A 21,047-nucleotide genomic window follows, 5' to 3' on the forward strand; every position below is an offset into this window, starting at 1 on the left:
CGTCATTCCGATAATCTTTTCTGAGATAAACCAAATTCTCCCTGTGGCAGAGAAAGAAAAGTACTTCTATAATAACTTCATCACTCTTTCTCCCAACACAACACAACGTCTTCGTTTTATTAAGAAATCTTTTCAGATCTTTTACTTCCCTCCATAATTGTTGATTAACTTACTCCCTTTCTTAAATGCCACCTCTCCTTTGACGTACGGGCAGGTGACCCAATGTGAATAGAAGATAAATGACCAAGCCATGATTCCCATTAAAAGGTGCTCACGAGGAAACGATCAGCTCCGCAGAAATAAAAGCGAACTTCCGGATAATGGTACGTTTCCTGATATCGATCTTCACAGAAAGAGAAACAAACGAACAAAAAATTCTCTTTATATTCCTAGAGAGAAAAATCCAAAGAAAAACTTTAACGTCAATATTATAGCAGCCATTAACAGCATTCGGTCAACACAGTATTTTTTAGCGTCGTGTCAGCTTGAACCCGCGACATGCATATGTACAAACCCGATGCTACCACTCAAATATGGCTCGATCATGGATATATTTTAATATCAACAACGAAAGCCAACAGAAAGTGATAACATTATTTACTAGGTCACATCAGCTTTGATTGACATCCTGGACTGATACGTTGGTTGTTTACAACTTAATCTGATCTTAGCTTGACTGCATCACAAGATTTAAGCCAAATATAGCATTAGACCTTAAGAACATTCACAACAGTTGACAGCGAGATGCCCTTGCTTCCATCATCATTACAAAAAGAGAGTTTATCCAGGCCATCAATGATATCCCATTAGCGTTTTGATGGGGTCCCACAATTTATCCTTAAGAGCGTTAGTGTTTTCAATCCTCACAACTCAAAGTTGTCAACAGCCTGGAACCAATATATTGTCCAAAGAGTTCCCAAAACACAAGGAGTCACCTCAGTTTCACAGTTCAGGCCAATAATGAAAGCCTCATGTATCTTCAAAGTTATGGAGAAGTGCCTTCTTCCCATCTTAACCAACCAGGTTCTCTCATATGATTCACCATTTATTCATCATGCACTGAAACGCACCAACTGGCTACAAACAACACCATTTTGGACTCTACAGGATAAGGCTTAGATGGTATTTGTTTATCTGGATATGCAGTCTGTATTCGACTGCATAGACGTGTGGTCCCTCCTTCATCTTTGCGAGAAGGGATACCAGATCAAATGCAATATGCTAGTATCCTTAAAGTCGCTACTTACCATCAGGGTCCTTCACCTGACTGTGAATAAAAAATCATTCGCAAAGAAAGTTTGTATAGGTGTTCTCCAAGACGGAGTTCTTTCTGGGCTCCTCTTTTCAGCTACCATCAACCCATTCCTGTGCCAGCAAACAGAATTTATCAGTTATGCAGATGATTTGGAGCTCCACTATTGGATCCATTGGAACGGCTAACCTGTTTCTGCTTCCGAAACCTCTTAAGATAAATCCAAATAAATCAGCCCAAATGGTGTTCTCACTTAAATCCATGTAAAACTCTTCAGTTATTGCAATAAAGATATATTAAAATCCGAAGGAACAAGGTCAGGTTCACCCTCTTGTTTTACTTGTCTAATCAAACTGAAGGCTTATATTTAATTCGCATTATTATATACACTCCACTTCTCTGTAATAGATGAACTGATGGTTATGTCTTCATGCATTATGGGTGATTGACACAACTTTAAAAGACTTTTTAGATAATCGTTCATCTCTGACATGGTGACAAAATAGATAAGTCAGTAATGTAGACATTATTAATATATTATTGTTTTAAGTCGGTCTTATCTGACCCTTTTTAAATGGTTTTCCGTGGTGGGCTGTCTCCTAACCAAAAAACATCCATCTATGTTTATAGAGCAATAAAAAACCATTCTTCTTGTCGAAGACTGGAAAAAGTAAATAAAATGGATTCTCCGAACAGATGAACGCACGGCTAATGTATATTTTAGTAACCATCTGTCACATGGTCTTTTTTCCCTTCAGTTTTTTCTTTTTCTTTTTCTCCTGGAGAGCACTTAGAGGTACTTAGAAAGCGGAAACAAAGACCGAAAAAGGTAAATAGATTAAGATGAAACTTGAAGTCAATATATAGTTTTGAATAGCCTTAGGCTAATGGGGAATTTAAGATGAGAATTTTAGTGGAACGTTTTCACTAGGAAAAGACAGAAGGTTTAAGATTGTATGAATAAAACAGATAGAAAGGAAAAGGTAATGGAACGAAGATTTCTGAGTTTATTCTGTCTTCATCTGTGTGAAACGGTGTCTAGAGAGCTAACTGAATATTTATATTTCTCCTGCCTCATTACTCCATAACCCCAGGGCCGGAACACATTGGAATGTACTCAGTGATCGCATCTTCGCTTCAAGTAGCTTAGATAATTATACTAATTAACCCAATCAGCATCTTCAAGATAAACACTTTATTGCGATCTTTGAAGTCAACCATCATAGCGCTCCATGGTAATGTAGTAACAATTTTTACCTTCATCACACTTTATGTGATGAAGCAGATCTTCTTGGATATATAGGAATGCTTGATCCAGGTCATCCGGACATACCGTTTATAGAAAGCTTCATTAGTGAGTGTCAATGTACGCTGACCAACTGTTTGTTTCCTTGACCTCTTATAGTTGGACATTATAGTGGACTGTGGCTGAATCTTCTGCACATCACTCTTAATAAGAATGGATTAACCAGAACTTCCCAGTTCCAACGTAAGATGGGATGACCCTAACAAGACCGACATTTGTGATCAACTTTTGTTCGAAGTTGTTGTGGCCGAGTTAGTCGGTCTCAGAAAGAGTAGCATAGATACTCCTAAAATGTTACTATAGCAATAATAAAGATACCCAGAAAGAAGACGAAAACGCAGGTCCATGAAGAATGCTGGTTTGATGTACTTTTTCAGAAAGTGAAATGGATCCTGTCCAATTATAACATCCAATTCTCGCAATACTGGAAGGAGATTAAATTCTCATCTAAAAGAACCATTTATCAGTTTTCCGCCTGCAGCTGTCCCTTCATTTCCTTTTAATTAAACCCGCACAAAAATAAGGTCCCACGTAATTAAAGATCGTGTAACCATCCAGGAGGACTATACTAAGGGTATTATTGGAAAGCCGCTTTGTGTGAGAACACAGCATTAATTGAAATAGCATGGCGCCTTGCAAATGAACAGGGGGCTCATTTCGTTCCTTACTGCTGATCTCGGTCATCGCAACTCACCAACAGAAAATTAAATCACGTGGAAACTAACTTCGCGCATGAATACAAGTTTACCATAACCTAATAAGAGTCTAAATAACACACAATGCTGTTTTTATCTTTAAAACTCAATGATTTAATGATCTTTAAATAATTAAATTAATAAAATATTTAGTTAATCTTAAAGTTGTTTAACCAATTATGATTATTTTAACTTACCACTATGGTTAAACCATTGTGATTATTTTAGCTTACCATTACCTCGGTGTGGTTGTACAGTCAGATATGAAGGTCTCTGAACAGTGCAGACAGGCTGCCAGGACAGCTCTTGGGATTTTTGTCAATGATTAGCCTAGCATCGTCCAAAAAAGAAAACTTCTCACAGCACCTGTCCGTCCCCTCCAATAGTTTTCCCAATTCTTCCTTGAGTTGATTAAAACTACCCACTTCCACAACAGCAGATGGAAGTTTGTTCCAACAATCAACCACCCGCTGGCTGAAGGCAAACTTCTCCACAACTATTCTGAAACGATTCTTCCTCAATTTGAATTTATGCCATCTCATGTGTGTAGTTTGAGCAAGATATATAGGAATTTTTCCAGAGAGACAAGGAGATGATTATTGGATTGTACATGGCAATGGTTAGGCCTCATCTAGAGTACTGCATACAGGTCTGGAAGCCAAATTTTAGGAAGGACGGATCTGTGAAACCCTACAACAACCAACCAATAAGGAAATACCAGTTGATCAAAGAAAATTTACTTTTTTACAAGTATAAATCCTAGAATGTACTAGAGGCTCCAACCCAGCTGTACTGGGACTGCACCATAACAATCACAAGACAATCCCGCATAACAGACCGGACATACCCTTGTTGACAAGAAGGAAAAGGCTACTATCTGATCGTCATAAAGGTGTCCAACCTCCAGAAAACATGTGAGGAAAAAATCAGGAAGTACAGAGACCTAACGACCATCCCTATCACAATATTGACCACTGGCATAGTGCCAAAGAGCCTACACAAGAACCTAGCAGCAATAGACCTCCTAAGCAATACCTACAAGGAACTCCAAAAGGTCGCAATTCCAAAACCAGCATCCATCACGGGGTTGAACTCCCATAAGGAAAAAATAATAATAATAAAGTGCGTTTCTTCACGAAACACTAGGCTACTCCAGGTTTCACTATCTTCATTACTTTTTGTTGTGAATATTCATTGCTGAACAGGTTGCGCCATCTTTTGTGTAAATTTTAAACTAAATTTTAAAAAGTAGGTTTTATATCTTACACTTCATTAAAGATAAAGAATGTTTGAACAGATATTTATTTAAAGTATACCCAGTAAAATAAAATAAAATAAAATATTTCCAGAAGCTTTCGGAACTCGTGTCCCTTTCTCAACTGACAGAATTTTTTTGAATACATTACAAGCAAAGTGTGGCACGTTACTCATTCGTCATTGTTGTAGCACGGACGTGTGCTGCCTTGCGCCAGTGATCATCCATCAATAAAACGGTTGTCTCCAGGATTGGATGTATACGCATGCCTTTCTGGCGATTTAATGCCTTAGGGTTGTTCATTATGTTTAGTGACTCTAGCCATAGGCGGTGGCGAAAGTGTCGCGCGTGGTCCACTATCTCAAAGTCGCGCTTGGGGTCAAGATCGTGGTTGGTAGCCCAAAAATGTTCTGCAAGCGCGGACTGGTCAGTTTCGGCAAGCCGGATTGCTCTGTCGTGTTCCGTGAGGCGATCCTGGAGACGTCTCGATGTCTCACCTACGTAGCAACTGTTACAGGCCCTACAGGTGATACGGTACACTACATTGCTGCGTAAGACAGGTGTGACAGGGGTCTTCACACTGGAGACAAGTGAACGTAGGCTCTTACCGGGTAATTGCACACATTTGATGTTGTAACTTCTCAGGATCTTCGAGATACGTCCTGACACTCCTGGATAGTACGGAATGTAGGCGGATGATATGCCGACTTGCTTCGGAGGTCTTGGGTTGGAAGTAAGTTCTTGTGCCTATAACAAGCATCTGTTTAGTACATGGGATGGATAACCGCATCTGGTTAGGTCCGCCTTCACACGGGAGATCTCGTTACGTCTAATTGTGTCGGTGCTGGAATGGCTCCAGGCCCTGGAGAACAGGGTGCGGGCAGTGCTATTGAGATGGCTTGGAGCGTGGCCGGACCCGTAGTTGGTGAATTGACCGCACCACATGGGTTTGCGGTATACTGAGGTCTCTAGATGTGGGCCTACGCGATGCACTAGCACGTCCAGAAACGGGAGCGAACCGTCCACCTCTGATTCTACGGTAAACTTGATGAAATTGGATAGAGAGTTGAGGTTAAGAATGTTTGAAATTACAAATATGCTAAACTTATTTAAAATAATTTAACAGTTAATTTTAATCAAGTGCTTCAATCTTTTAAATTTATTGACATGGATAGTAAGCAGTTAAAATAGAAACCTGAGCGTACAGAATGTACCAATTTGGATACACCCTGTGCATTTTCACTTAAAAATACAACAAAAAATTATCTGTTCAAGAACCGAATCCACTTTATACTCAAAAAGCGCATTATCGACATTTTCTCTATCAAGTATGAAATCATTTTTGGGCAGTGGCAGGTTTTTTGTGGCGCCCACTGTACACTCTAATAAACTACAACTGCACACACAAAGCCACCACACTGTATCTATTTCACGCATGCCTGCTACTAACATTCTACTCTTCTAACACTCTGAGCACGATAGAAAAGAAAATCCTTGGGGTGACTTATACGTTTGACTTCTTATGTTAAAGAAGGAATTTAAGATCGAAGAGTTCTCTGAAGTAGTTTACTATGAAAAGAAAATTGCCTGTTGAAGAGCGCTGTTGGCCTTCTTACTTCGCTGAGTCGAAAGATGATATTTCCGCTCTAAAGTCCAATCTCCAATTTCCAAAGAGAAAAAAAATCTCCACTTCAACGTTTAACCAATCTTCGAGGGTTTATTTACCAAACTAAAAGGGACACTTATTGGGCAATCCAAAATAAAAATACTCCAGTAATTCCCCGAAAGATATTAGATATTTGTGAATAAGGGGTGGTTGGGGATAGATTCATTGTAGTTCGATAATATGTCGACAGATGGCACCGTACAGTAGTCGTAATCCCCATTAGACCTTACATTGGACTCAATTCTTCCGCAGACTAATTTGCTTAACCAAATATGGTCCCTCCTCCGAAGTCTCGAGTGTTATAAAACCACCAAGCATGTTTATCTAGCTCGAGACAAAGTAGGACCGGCTGATTGAGACTGCTTGATATTCAGTACGGGTGGCTGTCCAGGGTGTACGTACCGCAATGATTCCAACTTCACTTAGTCCGCGGGGGAAAAAATTTAATTTTGCAACCTACGGTTTGGCAGACAAATGTGAACTCGTTCCCTGCACTGTGTGTACCAAGACAACCTTGGAGAGGATATTAATCTCGTTTCTGTCAAAATTTGGCGCTACCGGCGCACCTTCTCAAGGAAACGCGGTGGTATTAAGTTCGTAAGGTTTGAGGGGTCACACATTTACGTCATCTACGGAGATTTCGTCAGTCGATCTTACCGGCAAAGGTTTTTCGCACGACTTCTTACAAGCAGACTACTAGAAGTAGAGAGAGAAGAGGGAAAGGAAACGTAGAGAAAGTGCGTTTAACAAGATTGTAGTGCGCAGAAAGTACCCAAATTTTATTTGTTATCAGACGTCTTGATTGTAGGAAAAGTATAGACTGTCAGTGTCCACATACTTTTGCCAGGGGTCTGTAAAACAAACACTTAAGAATGAAAATTGAGGTTGTTATTTTTTTAATATAGGATACATACACTGTGCTGTCAAAATATTTCGAGACACTATAAATACGTTGGAACCTCTTCAACCAGTGGCCGAGTTAGCCAGTCTCGAACAAAAGTTATGTGGTTTGGGTTCCTGTTAACAGATCTAAGTGGCCTTGTTTTTGCGCTTCGTCTGGATTAGCTATAGCTTTCTTTTTAAATATACACTGGTGTTCTAAAGTTATCCAGCAGGCATACCAAAAAAGGACCATGACCTTAGCTTACCAAGTGACAAGAGTTGGCTGTCTGCGTGCAATCCCAAGGGCGCCCCACATATGTTCGATTGGATTTAAGTCTGTGATCGTGCTGGCCGCGGCAATCGTTGAATATCTTCAGTTTCAAGATATTCCCTCACCACTTGAGCTCTATGTGCAGTGGTGTTGTCGTGCATGAAAAGAAAATCTGGGCCAACCGCACCCCTAAAAAGTCGCACATGGATATTCCGCACCACACGAGAACACCACCTCCATTACAACTGTCCCTTTCTCTGATGTTGGAGGGATGGTACCGCATTTCTCGTTCTCTCCAGATGAAATGACGTCTAGAATATGTTTTTAGGCTAAAAAGGGACTTCTATTTTATTGTTATTCATGAAAAACATTTTGTTCTGTCAATATTCAATCGTGCGAAAACAGGATTAAGGTCAGGGCCTCTGGAATGAACCATTATTTACCAGCTACTGGTAAATAAGTTGAAATTTTGGTGGTAACTTTGTCCTTTAAGACTATTTTATATTCTTCAGGAGCCACCGTTAGTTCAATACTCAGCAGATGGTTTCTGTGTTTTAAAAACACTTTTTCTCTGTCAAGAGGGCCGGAAACTCCTCAAAGACCTCCTTTAATTTGCGTGTCTAGTATAAGACAAGCGTAACGGAAAGGAAGATATATTTATGCTTCTGACAGAACCCGTTTCTCAACAAGTAACGTTCAATATGCCCACCCTGTCACTTTCTTCCAATATATTTCTTAGCTATCAGCATCCAACTGCACCCAAAGCACCTGTCTATGAGGACGCCGAAACTGTAATCTTATAGCTGTTTCCATAGTAACGCATGTGTCGCTTCTTCTAGTTGTCAGGGAAGGAGATATTCTCAATTGATTCACTACAGACATACAAGAAAACTTAATTGCGCTGCCTTTGTTACTACTACGTTAATTCTTAGCCAAGCTACATAAAAGATCTCTCTCTTTTTCCTAAATTTATCGTTCTATTATCAGAACTATTGTTCCAGGATTCTTTATTCTGTACGTTTTTTGTGTTTTGGCAATTTTAGAGAAAATTGAATTATCTGCAGCCCTAAGTAATCATCTTACAAGCAACACTGAACAGAAAGATTTAATTTTCTTAGAACTGCCAAAAATGGCTCATCTCCAGGGAGAATTATGTTATTGTTGTAGGGTTTTAGGAGTATCAACTACTAAGTCCATATTGCTCCTAAAACTCCTATTGTTCTTTGGTTGATTTGTTGTTCTAGGAGCATCAACGTCTAAGACCATATTGCTCCTAAAACCCTTAATGTTCTGTGTTTGAAGATAGATTTAATTTTCTTAGAACCGCCAAAACTTACTCATCCCCAAAGAGAAATTTGTTGTTGTTGTAGGGTTTTAGGGGCATCAGCAACTAAGCCCATATTGCTCTTAACACTCCTATCGTTCTGTTTGAAGATAGAATAAATTTTCTTAGAACCACCAAAAATGATTCGTCACCAAGGAGATGAGTCATATTTTGGTGGGCGTTGTAGGATTTTAGGAGCATCAGCGACTAAGACCATATTGTTCCTAACACTCCAATTGTTCTGTGTTTGAAGATGGAGTAAGTTTTCTTAGAACCGCCAAAGATGACTCATCACCAAGGAAAAATACGTTGTTATTGTAGTAGAACTCCTATTGTTCTTTGGTTAATTTGGTCCTATTGTTGCTGTAGGGTTTAGGAGCATCGGCGACTAAGACTATATTGCTCCTAAAAGTCCTATTGTTCTGTGGTTAAAGATAGATTTAATTTTCTTAGAACCACCAAATATGACGTTGACAAGGAGTTGTTGTAGTTGGGTCTTAGGACCATTAGCCACTAAAACCGCTTTTATTCTGTGGGTGATTTTCGGTTTGCTGAACCAGAAACCGAATTTCTGGGAGTACGATACTGCCCTCGCCTGAGACCGACTAACTCAGCCACGTTTAGAAAAAGACCCATAAAAATTCCTCCCATCATTGACTGCACTCAACTCATGTCTTTTCCAGGAGGTGTGGGGAGGACCGTGATCCTACCACCTGTGCTCCCCACGAGGACGAAAGAAATATGTGGTTTTATGTCCCCATCTTGACCAATCTCCTGTTACATCTCCAGCACGTGTTCTTAGAGACAGCAGCTAAACCTGGTGGACGAAAATTAAACCTTATATTAGAATCTTGAAATATTTGTTCCAACTAAACGCAAACGTTAATTTTAATTAAAGATATCGGTGCGACTGTCGTGCTATTTCATCTACCTGCAGTTGTGGTCCCCGAAATTAATGTTTTATATCTCGCCAGGAATTTCTTAATCCTTGCAAATTAAAAACGAATTCCAGTACGCCATTTTGTAAATAATATCCCCTAATAATTATAACAGAAACTGTGGCCGGACTGCGTGTGCCAAACTAATTTCATTGGTCCGAAACGTTGTTCCATTGGAGAAGCAAAAACGTCTTCTCCCAAATTACTTTTGCTGTCTTAACACGAAGGAGTTTACATTCTCTAGGAGTCGATAAACTTTTCGCTTGATGGCTAATTTTAATTAGATTGTCTGTAAGTGACAATTTTATTAGTAAAAGAAAGGTGCGCACGCGCAGGACAGTTTAATGACAAAAAAACAGTTGGAAAGTAATTCTTTAAAAATGGCTTTTTAGGTTTAATGTCTGCCGTGATTAATTAGAAATAAGAAGAATTAAGATTTTTGTTTATTTAAGAAGGGACGCCACATTTAATTCAATCTTACGTAATTCATCAAGAAATGCACAGTCCAGTCCTTTTACTGAGCACTATCAGTTTGGTTTGTGACAAAACGGCTAATCATTTCTAATCTGGAAGGTTCCCCTAACTTCAGTAAGGGTACAATTACTTTATATTTTTTAATTATATTTCAATTATGAAATTACTTGTATATTATATACAAGTTCTTTATATGTGCCTTTTTCACAGCATTAATCTGTTCTATTACTTCCAAAACCATTCTTTGAGCTCTGGAGTCCCACAAGAACCTTCCTTGGGTCTTCATATTAATTTTCCTTTGGTCCTCTTATATTAATCGCTCTTGGATCCTCATACTCATCTTCCCTGGGACCCCTCATATTAATCTTCCTCGGGTCCTCATATTAATCTCCTTGGATCCTCTTACTCATCTTCCCCGGGACCCCTCAAACTCATCTTCCTTGTGTCCTCATACTCATCTTCCCTGATCCCCTCATATTAATCTACTTTGGGCTCCTCATATTAATCTTCCTTGGGTGCTTTTATGTTAATCTTTGTTGGGTCCTCATATTAATCTTCCTTGGGTTCTCATATTAATCTTCCTTGGGTCCTCATATTAATTATCCTTGTGTCCCCTCATGGTAATCATCTTTGTGTCCCCTCATATTATTCTTCCTTGGGCCCTCTTATATTCATCTTCCATCAGTCCCATCTTTTTCAACAATATTAGAACCCAAATACAGAAGGAAAAGCGAAGATATTTCAGATCGCAATTTGCTTATCTTGATCATGAATATAATTGTGGATTGTGTTCAGCAGTCACGGAAACTCGAACTACGGTTCACTCAAAGAGCTGGGTTACTGCACTCTCGCTCCTGACTACTTGCATACTCCAGGCACGGTCGAAGGTGAATTCAGTCAAGTGATTGAACTTTTGAATGAACATAGAAACAAATGAACATCGAAGGACGTGGTTAACTTAGACACAAACTCACAAACTTGCAGCCATTCTTGATGTCCATCCTGCCCAGTTAGTACCATCAGTGTCTATGGTCATATTGCTCCTAAAACTCCTATGGTTCTGCGGCTGATTTGGTCCTATTGTTATGATATTGTTGTAGGGTTCTAGGAGCATCAGCGACTAAGGCCAAATTGCTCCTAAAGCTGCTATTATTCTGTGGTTGATTTGGTCCTATTTTCATGTTGTTGTTATTGTTGTTGTTGTAGGGTTCTAAGAGCATCAGTGACTAAAGCCATATACAGATTCATTAAAAGATATCTTGCGCTGATTCGTTTTTACTTGGAGTCTATAATAGCTACTTTTTTCAAGCGGTTGACTAGCTCCGAATTTTGGGAATCCCTGCTCCAATGAGATTCTAACTCTGCTCTCCTTAAAGACCTAATAAGAATCGAATAACTGTAATGAATATCGAATTGGAAGATCGAAAGGACAAACAAAAATCCAATTTCTCTGGACTTCAGCTTGCAGAAGTCCAGAACCCTCGTCTGTAGCACAGTTGGTAGGCTCGCCGTCCTCCCCACACTGGATTGAAAAGACCTGAGTTCGAATCCCGTCGATGAAGGGATTTTATGGGCTTTTTTCTCAACGTGGCCGAGTTAGTCGGTCTCAGGCGAGGATAGCATGATTTTTACTCTTGGAAACTTGAGTTTTTCGTCTAACAAATAGCAACTCAACTCAACCACAGAACAACATGGGCTTAATTGCCAATACACCTAAAACCTGACTTCAACCAGAAGTCCAGAGAAATGGGATTCTTTTCCATATGATTTGCTGGTTGTGTTGTAACCACTGCGCTGTCCATAAAGGTCTTTAATATACCCACTGAAAGTTTCTTTAAGAGTTTTAATCAGTCACAGCCAGATGATAAACATGAATCTACTGTTTATTATCTTTGAAATCCTAATTGGAATATTTTCAGGAGCTATTAACCCTCCGAAATTATTGCGCGTGTGGACTACTTTCTAGTGACTTCGGAATTGTCCTGTCCTGATGAACGTAGACACCAAAATGGCAGATTGTACTTAGAAAGTGTTAATACTTTAAGTGCACCAGCGAGAGCTCTTTCCTCTCACAAAAGCAACGTTGCCACAATCAAACGTCAAAAAGTTGCATCCGAGAAAGATTCAGCAAATTACTTTTGTCACTTTAAAAGAACAAATATCCGGACAGAAGTTACCACAGCAAAAATGTCAGAAAAATTTCTAGTTTTCTTTTCGATATGCAAATAATGGCAGTCACCTCAATTAATGTAGTGCTCAGTAATATAGTTACATAACACTGGGCGGTATCAATTTCCTCCTTGAAACAATTTCTACAGATTTCCTCAGGAGAATGTTCAAAAACTCAGACATGGGCTTAAAGAGTTCTCACCACCCTCAGTTTTCAAATATTGTAGATTAATGACCGAAAACGAAAACTTGTAGTGGTTTAATCATCCATCCATCCATCTTCCATCTTTTGGGAGATTTCTAGAGCGAGCATTTGCAAGCTCTCACCAATTCATTAAGACAAGTGTCTTAACGAATTATTGAAATAAAAAGTATGGACTCCAAAGATTTCCTGTAACTCATGTTCAAGGACATTAACAAGCTGGCTTAAAGGAAGTCGTAAATCGATGCCTTTTGCTGTTCTGGTGATATGGAGGGAACCTCCAGACCACATAAGCGAATATTACTTTTGGATGACCAGTATTTCTGTTTTTTCTGGGAATTCCAAGCATAAAGTAGAGTGTCCCAACATACCTACTGCTCTAAGGCCTGTTCCTCACGTTGATAAAATGCTAGTGGCAAATCCACAAGCAACATATAGACTTAACTGTGATTCGGGACTGGAAAAGGAGTCTCCAGAAGATGGAGAACTCAGATCCAGGCTTTTCAAGTCTTGATAGTTCAAAGCCACATTTAACTCGGGCAGAATTGAACAATTTGGTCCTCTCCTAAACCACGGTTTAATTATTAGGATTACGGCTTCAGCTGTGGAATAGTCTTGAAAAAGAGTGCCAAGGTGTGTTTTTCTAGGAAGAGGCAATCTAACATAACGATCTATTACTCCATGGATGGTGCTTTGGTTTATTGAACAATGACCAGGAATTAATGAAAGGGTTACATCTGGAGCATATCCATGAGCAGGGAAGACTTTTCATTGATTCATCCAAGATCAGTTTGAAAGCAGCATTACTGCATTATGGAAATAAGTATCCATCTGTACCACTGCAGTTCCCATGAAGCAAACGTACGGGTACCTACAAGTTCTTTTGCAAAAAAATGCTATCAAGAATACAAGTGGAATAGATGGAGCGACCAAAAAGTGACTGAGTTGCAAGATGGATACACTAAATACTGTTTTTTATCCGGGTGGAACAGCCGATCGAAGGATTTCCACTACATGGTAAAGAAAATGGCCAGACCCTTCAGAAACAACAGTAGGCCATTGATGGATAAATCAAAAATCTATAATAGAAACTTGGTTTTCATTTTGGTGGGTGTTACAGCAATATTGTTTCCATATTTGAATTGGCCAACGTCAGAATCTATAAGAGTCACTCTGATTTTTTTAACAGAGAGAGAAAAAAATGTTTTGTTTTGTTTTTTTACCACCAGTGTAATCGCACTTTTAGTGTCCCGATTGCCAGAGTTATATTGTCGACAACCCCATGGTCCGAAAGCAAGAATCAAAGTGGGCAAGAGCAAATGAATCAGTTGCCATGGCAACTGATTAATTCCTTCTTCCGAGGTTCATTACCACGTTTAATTAAATTTCACATCCCTAACTTTGCCGAAGGAAATTCTTCGAATATCAGCTAACTTAAATCCGCATATTTTCCATCTTTATCGAAGATGAGAAAGACAGAGAGAGAAAGTTCTTGGAGTAGAATTTTTGCATTCTTAGAAAACGAGTTGGACTTTTAACTCTCCATCGATAGGGACACTTCTGAATGTAGATAGGGACACTTCTGAATGTAGATAGCTTTTTATAATTGGCTCCTGTCCCGGGGGAAATTGCATTTGTTCTAACTTTACGCAAAGAATCCTACTCGTTGCGGGAGGAACATTTGGAGCGTTACTATGGAAACGGTGGAACTGAGTACAAGCTGGAAATAAGGTTGGAGTTGGAAAACAATTTCTATTATTAAAACGAGTTTTGTGCTGCATTAATAAAGACTTTAGTTCAAAAGTCAGTCATCTACCCTTGTCGACTTTTGGGATTTTGGCATATCAAGTTTCTTTGACATCTATCTGCCAGATCTCTATCCGGGGATAAAAAAAAACCTGTTAATTCATTAAAATAAATAAATAGATACTATCTGTTTACATCACGTTACCACAGCAGTTGCTGTCACACATGGAGGCTCTGAAATTAGTCGTGGCCAGACGTGCCTGTCCAAAGCAGAAACGTTGGTGGATCGTTAGCTAATTAGATAGCGTTTACCTTATCGGACTCGCTTAATGTAATGGCTTGGTGGTAATTATTAATTAACAAGCTGCATCTACAGAGGATTTGTTATTGCAGAGTGGTTCTCAGCGTGATCAGAAGGGCTGGCTCTTGAACATTGAAAGCCGCTGATGAGAAGGTTCTTTGCGGAGTTAATAACCATTAGCGAAACTTATTTGATCAATCGGTTAATTAGATATTTCAAAGTAAACATCTGAAATTTGGTACTTGATTCCAGTTCTTGTAATTATGGTTAGTGAGGGGTTTTAATTGTAGGCGATAATTTCGAAAGCATTGCTGGTCCAAAGAGAGTTGTTACTCAAACAGGTGCTTTGTTTACGGATCAACATTGATTACAAAATGACTTATTAATTCTCCGGTGAGATTAATATCCACGTAGGATGAGTGAGAATTTACGCGATGAAATGGAAGTAATTTTCGAAATACCAAAAACATCAAAAAGAGCTTAAGATTAGTAGAGTTTATGTCGTTGTAAATTAGATGCATTAGCAAGGATTATCCTGCACCAGACCAAAAAAACAGAAAAGAAATAATAATAGTAATAATAAAAGAAAAGGAAATAGCCAATCTATGCATTTCCCTCCACCCTTAGGTACTATTCAGTTGAATTTCCTCAAACTGTCAGCCTCAACCACCCATGTAGGTACCTTATTCCAGTAATTTATAACTCTCTGGCTAAAATAAAACTTGAAATTATGGCCCCTAGTTCTAGAATAATTTATAACCGTGAAAATTACTCCCTCGTTCATTTTACTTTTGCCTCTCAGAGCCTTGAATACCTCTGTCAAGTCTCCTCTAAGGTTTCCAAGCTCTGCAACCCACATATTCAAAATCTTTCCTCATATGGACTCCTTTTTGCAGATCCCAACGGGCGAGTTACCCGTCTTTGGACCCTTTCAAGAAGAACAATGTCTTTCTTTAGGTGCGTCCTCCATACCTGAACACAGTGTTCCAAGGGTGGTCTAACAATAGCCTTATATAATGGGATTATGACGTCCTCATCTCTACTCGCAATTGTTCGATAAATCATCGATAGGACACCATGGACCTTCCTTGCAATGCTCTGAGAACGAACTTCATGTCTGGCCATATCGTAACACCCAAGTCCCTTTCCTCCACTACTGGCTTTAATCCAACTCAACTAAGTGCATAAATGATCAGAATGGATGACGTTGGAGCTATGCCACTTTTCTGACCATCCCTGAAATCTATCTAGGTCACGTTGAAGAAGCTGTGCTTGGCGTTGATTATTAACTACTCTACCGATCTTTACATCGTCTACAAATTTAGACATCCCGCCGTCTTCATGAATGCCAATTATGAAAATCAAAAACAACAGTGGTCCCAATACTGATCCTTAGGGACCCCCACTTCTTACATTAAGCCAATCTTGAAGCATAACACTCTGCCTCCTGCTTTAAACCATCCTGCTATCCATCTAAGGAATTTCCCTGCGATTCCAACCTGTTCCAGCTTATAAAGTAACCGCTCATTGGGACTAAGTCAAATGCTTTGCTGAAATCTAAATAAACAATGCCAAAATTATTCCTAAAGTCCAGCTCTTGAGTGACACTGTCAAAATAGCTAACCAGATTAGTTAAACATGATTTCCTTTTACAAAACCATGCTGAGCATCCTTCAGAATTCAATTTCTATCTAAATGATTCTGAATTCCACCCTTGATCATTGCCTCCATAATTTTCCCTACCACTGAAATTAGACTGACCGGTCGGTAATTTTGTCCCACACGAAAATTTTCACTGGACGCGAAGAATGCTTCAACACTGCTGTAAAAAGGGTTGCTGAAAGTACACTGCCATGTGGAAACTTATCGTGATTTCGAAGATTACCGAGTAGGTGTTATAGGAAGTTAATAATACCTCATTTTTTAAATCAGTCGATGAAATTTTATGATCTTCTTTGAGCCTAACGATATCCAATGCACTCTAACATCAGTCTGTGGAGAATCCGTTACCTGCTTGGTCTTGAATTGAAACGACTTTATGTATATTGTAATAATTTCATTAATCCACAGATTAATTTTAATTAAAATTACAAAACTTTTAAAATGAACTTCAATAGAAATATCAAAATTAGTTTATACTAATCTTCGATCAACAAAATGTTTGATCGAAGGGTGCTTGTCCAAAAGGTCTCTGCCTCAGATGCCATCTCCCATCCACACACATCTCGGTATGTTATTAGGGTTACCAACTGGGGAATCGAAAACGAATTCTGGTGATTATCATAAGGACGAACACACCTGTTTCTTGGTAATTGAGTTCTGGGAAGTTCTTCGAACCGAAGATATCTTCGTTTGCCTATGGGACAAGCAAACAGATGACACCTTTATGTGCTTGCGTATGATGCAAGACCCGAAATCGATCTTCCACTTTCATTTTCTTTGACGTCTAATATTCAGCCTCTCCGGAACCTAACTTGACATCACAAAGCGGAACTCCGGAGTGTTTTCAGCTGATATTATAGTCAGCTGTTCGAACGCGCGCACAGTTCAATACATCTCATACTTTCTATCAGTGATGGAGTGAAGATAGGGCCGGATATGTAAAGAAAAGGAGCTATTTCGTGAGGATGATAGCAAAAAGCGTCAGAAGTATGCTAAAAGAAATGTATCCCAACTACAATAGCCCTTTCTTTCTATCAAAATGCGTGGAGGGGTTGTTCCCCACGTCTGGAACAACGTTTCCCCCTTTTCAATTCTTCCATCTCTTATCTTTTAATCTCTTACCAATTGACTATTCATATGAGTATTAAGAAAAGTTCTTAAATTTTTAAGTTTCTAAAAGTATTTCTAGTGAAAGATCTTGCTGTATGGGGTTTCTTATCTTAATGGTAGTTCCTTCTTCCATCAGACTGGTAGTTTCGAAAGAAGAGTTGGGTTTTTTTAAACAAGATAATGCCTTATCTTTGCTCGTCTTGTGTGAAAATTTCGTCTGACTTTTCACCAGTTCTTCTTTAAGCAGAGATTTTATTTTGATGGAAGGGAGCTCTTATCTTTCCAGGAACATAAAATGTCCTCTTAGCTTCTAAAATCCTAAAATGTTGGAATACGAGCGGTCCCCATTAAGATAATTTCTGAAAGGAACAGATGGTTGACACATATTTAAGGATAGAGGTAGTTAAATGATTGGATGTATTGCGATGATTACAACACAATTCAATTTTGGAAAATTGGTCCACACTGGAACCAATGGTAAAAGAGATGATACAGAAGGATGGAGACAGATTTAATTTTTCACCTAATGGAAATTTTGTAATCCTATTTTCTTGTTGGTACAGTGTTTAAATTGTAGCTTGGCATTATGTCTATAAGATTCTAGATGACAGATTCTGATTGTAGATTCTGAATGGTCTCAGGCAAGGGTAGCCTGAGAGTAGGTGCAAAGAAACTGGTGACGTTGGGTGATGACGCTTTCTCTCGTGCAGTATGGAGAAAAACGTGTGATCTATCAGACTTTGAAAAAGATCTTATCGTAGGTGCACGTTTAGCAGCAGCCACGATTCAAGAAACGAAAGACATAACTGGGTTTTCAAAAGCATCCACCTCAAAGGTTTTTAATGAGTGGAAAGCAAGCGGTTCTTCCATATCTCAAAGGCGCAAATGTGGCAGAAAAACAATTCTTGAAGAGTGAAACCGCTGTACTCTAAGGAGGACTTTAAGGAAAATAGGATATTTAGTTTTCAGCAAATGACATCTGATTTCAACCAAGCCCGGAACTGCCTTATTCCAACCGTACCATGCACAAAGGATAGGAGAAATTGAGTATTGGCAAGCGCCTGCTTATTCAATTGTTTTTCGCCAGGAACGTCGTGATTAAACAGAGGAACAGTGGAAGAAAGTCATGTGGTCAAACGAATCACGATGTACTTTGTTTTGCACTGATGGTAGAGAACCTCACGAAGTGATGTTCTCTACCATCAGTGTGGTGAGAACCTCACGAAGCGATGGACCTTGCTTGCCTTGTTAAGACAACCAAAGCATCTATAGGAGGCATTATGGTATGGGGAATTTGTTTTGTAAGCACGGAATGGCCATCAACCACTTTATGGATGAGAGTGCATCAGTGCATCGTACAAGAATAGTTTGGAGAACATAACACGAATTTCACCATCTTTCTTGTCTCCCACACTCACCTGATCTCAATCCTATTGAGAATATGTGGGAATGTTGGAGAGAGTTATTCAGCAACGAAGTCCTCTTCCTTCAACTTTGTCGCATCTACGTGATATTTTTCTGAAAAAATGGTTACAATTAGACCAAAACGCGCATTAAAAAACCTTATAGAATCTATGTAGCGCCACACACTTGCTGTTATTCGAAATTGAATAAAGATTGGAATGTTTTTGCATATAGGGCGCAATATGTCACTGATGAGCCTAAAACCCTACCATAAACAAACAAATAATCTAGATGAGGTCACAAAAACGTAAAAACTGGGAATGCAATATGCAGGAAGGGGTACATATTCAAGAGATCTTGTTGTATGACCTTCTGATATCAGTGCCAGATCGCTGATGTTTCATAACAGAGTGGAGAGGCGTATTTTCATCGTGGTGTATTAGCAGAAGCACGTAGAAGAGTGGAGCGGGACTAAGCCAATCATTTGCAAGAATGCACTTACAGTTTAACAGACGTATATGTGAGAGGATGAGAGTTCCATGGATTGTATCGTGTCGGCATCGATCCACAGGAAGAGCGATCGCCAGCTGCCGATAGAGCATCCTTTAGTGGGACATTAATGTCAGAGAGCAGCTGTCTTCCACGTGATCCAGTAATAAAACACAGCTATCGATTCTCTGCAAATTACCCATTGCTCCGGTCTCTTGAGGGTAGCGGGTTCAACCATTAGGGTTGAGGCGCGTGATTGTCGTTCAATAGGCGAGATCGAAGAGAAGTTGACAAGAATCACGCATGATGCTGTCAAACCACTTCCTAATGCTAAAAGCAGGTTATTAGCTGATCTAAAGCAACCCAAAATCTCTAACTTTAATCTGTTCTTCGTCTAAAAAATATTAACATAAACTTCCCTTTACTGCGGACTTAAGCCATCTTCATTTAAATATTAATCTATTTTCATTTTAATTTAATTTTCACGGTAATCTAATAACCTTAATTTTAATCGGGTTCTAAGTTCAATTCAAAGGCTTAATCTTAATCGAATCCCTAGTTCAATTGAAAAGTATAAACTTAATCTAATCGTAGGTTCAGTTCAAAAGCTTAATCTTAATCGAATCCCTAGTTCAATTGAAAAGTATAAACTTAATCTAATCGTAGGTTCAGTTCAAAAGCTTAAGCTTAATATAATCTTGCTCTATCCTCCACTTTAATTTAATCTTAATGTAATTTTAATTTTAATTTTACCCTAATCTTAATCTTAATATAAGTTTTAGCACTAATCGAATCTTCACTTTAATCTTAATCTAATCTTCATTTTAATCTCAATCTAATCATCACTTTAATACTAATCTAAGCTTCCCTTTAATACTAATCTAAGCTTAACTTTAATCTAATCTTCACTCTAATAGTAATCTAAGCTTAACTTTAATATAATCTTCACCTAATATTCCTTTAAATAAAAACTTAATCCGATATCAATATCAACTTTAATCTTAGTCTAATCTTCACGTTAGTCTAATATTCATCTTGATCTCACTTAATCCCAAATAATCTGTTTCAACTCGAGTGTTATCGGAGCTAACTTAATTCTGGATCTTTTTTTATTGTTTGAGTTGCTTTCCAAAAAATCATTCATCCATCCCCACCAACAATTTGTCTAGTTCTTCCTTGAATTTATGCACGCTACCCACTTCCAAAACAACAGATGGAAGATTGTTCCACCAGTCAACTATTCGCTGGCTGAAGGCAAACTTCTGGACATTTCTCCTGCAACTACCCTTCCTCAATTTGAATTCAAATTTTCTTGTTTATACTCCGGCACGACCACCAGCTCAGTAGAGTTTACAACAAACCAATTAATACAAACGTTAATCGTATTCAGCAGTCACGGTCTTTAATCCTGGTACACTCAAAGAGCGTGTGCTACTGCACTCGTATCTTGACCACTCTGCTACATCAGGCCGTTTCCCTTCTGTGTGTGTGTAGTCCGAACAAGAGAAAGAATGCCAACTGGAAAGCAAGCTCAATCTGTCAAGAAAAGTTCAATTCTGCAATTTGAAGAACTGAAGCCTTTCTTGGTAAGATCGCTCTTTTATTCCCCTCACCAATATCTGCTCTGAACTGCACCCCTTCTAGCAGATCTACATCTTCCCTAAAATGAGATCTCTAGGCCTGTATGTAGTCCTCAAGACATGACTTGACCATTGACTTATACAACGCCTCTTTATCTCTGCTACCAAAATTCCTGTATGGCAGCTTGTCGCCACTGCTCAGAGAACTTCATATCTGACTGCACAATTATCTCCAAGTCTTTTTCACTGTCCACTGTCCTAAATGTGGTATTCCACACAGTTGGTACGTTGAGCTAGGATTACCGCTTTCCATATGCAGTA

This window comes from Mastigoproctus giganteus, chromosome 6, assembly GCF_048544385.1.
Source record: "Mastigoproctus giganteus isolate SK-2022 chromosome 6, ASM4854438v1, whole genome shotgun sequence".
Taxonomy (NCBI): domain Eukaryota; kingdom Metazoa; phylum Arthropoda; class Arachnida; order Uropygi; family Thelyphonidae; genus Mastigoproctus; species Mastigoproctus giganteus.